The sequence below is a fragment of the Aptenodytes forsteri genome, unplaced genomic scaffold (genome assembly GCF_000699145.1).
Source record: "Aptenodytes forsteri isolate BGI_AS27 unplaced genomic scaffold, ASM69914v1 Scaffold438, whole genome shotgun sequence".
Classification (NCBI taxonomy): domain Eukaryota; kingdom Metazoa; phylum Chordata; class Aves; order Sphenisciformes; family Spheniscidae; genus Aptenodytes; species Aptenodytes forsteri.
In genome coordinates, this window is record NW_008795673.1 from 437,312 (window position 1) to 438,887 (window position 1,576).

Below are 1,576 nucleotides of genomic sequence, written 5' to 3' on the forward strand. Positions count from 1 at the left end.
GCCGCCTCCTCACCCATCCGTGGGTCCCTCGCTCCATGCCCAGCGGAGCCATCCCACACTGCCCTTTCACGGAGGGTCCATCGTCCCTGTTGACACTCATTTATTACCTTAGCCTGAACTCATCTGACACTTAGCAAAGCAAAAAGTTTATCCAGAAAGGGTAAAGAAAGTGAACAGCGCTGCCTGAAAGACGTGCAATCAGTTCAGCTGCCTAATAGAAATAGCGCTGCGAGCGCGGACGAGGCGCTCGGGTCAAAGGAGGTCACTAAAAAGCGTCTCAGAGCTTATTAAAAAAAGCGATGGAGAGCAAAGCCTACCCCTGAGACGGGCCCGCTTCCCGCAGGGCAGGGGGTGGGATAGCCTACCTCTGAATCGTTTCTCATTTAGCTGGAGCTGGACAAGGGAAGTCTGTTAATAGTGTCAGTTCAAACCAAAATAGAGTATTTGGGTTTTGCTTTTCCAGCAACTACATTTTCCCATTGAGGAACCATCCAGGCAGGTAATTTTTGAACGTTTTACTTGTCTGCTTTTATGATAATAGACGTTAGAAAACAGCGAAGAATAATGAAAGGAAAGAGGACGAATAAAAGGCTCCAAGTGCTCAACTCCAGAAGACGTGTGTCCCTTTACTTATCTTCGCTGGTCAGCAAACAGAAATATTTTTCCTTCCACGATGCTAACTGCCAGCTTCCTTTCATATCGTCTCTCAGCGATGAATATTCATCAGCAAAAAAAAAAATATAAATATATATGGAAATACGTTCCTAGGTTGTTTGTTACTTCACACCGGCGAGAGCAAAACCACAGGGATTGTCTTAACAAGGCGGACGTGTCGGGAGGAGTGTGTCTTCTTCCCAGCCGCCTGCCACCTTCTCCCGTCCCCGCTCCCCCCAGCGTTACAAGACAGTATTGGACATGAAAATCAAGGTTCATTCTGCCACCAATAGGCAGGCGCAGCAATGCGGAGCTTCATTCTCTCCAATTTATCGTTTTTTTTTTTAAAACCAACACACACTTCAATCTAAAAAGGACAACAAACCCAGGCTACCTCCTAAAGTAACCCCCCAAATGTAACGTTTAAGGCTGCAAAGTCCTACGAAGTCTCCACGCACACCTCTTCTCAAAAGCACTCACCGCATCAACCGCTGCCAGCAGCCGACCAGCGTGCCCAACAGCCTCGGCCGGCCGAGCATTCACGTGCAGTTAGCAAATATTTGACAATTATTTTGCTATGTTTGACATTTTTAACTGACTCCCAATTTCCATGACTATGTTAACAGCCCCCGAAAGCCTTGTTAAACATCTAACAGCTTCAAATATCTTCATATGCCCCCAGCATCAAATCAGTGTCTCACCGACTTTGTTCCTCCTTTTCTCTCCAGAAATTCTCCTGCTCAGAGCACTAAAGCACCGAGAAACTGAAGACAGAAAATAAACCATTTAAATATGCTCTTAAGTCTCACAGAAACTGTACAAATCCAGAGGGGATTTGAAACCTTTTCAATTCCTGCCCTCTCCCTCCCCCAAATCAGTAGCTACTAAAATACTTTGCTGCTTCAGAAGCCCCTGTTGCAGG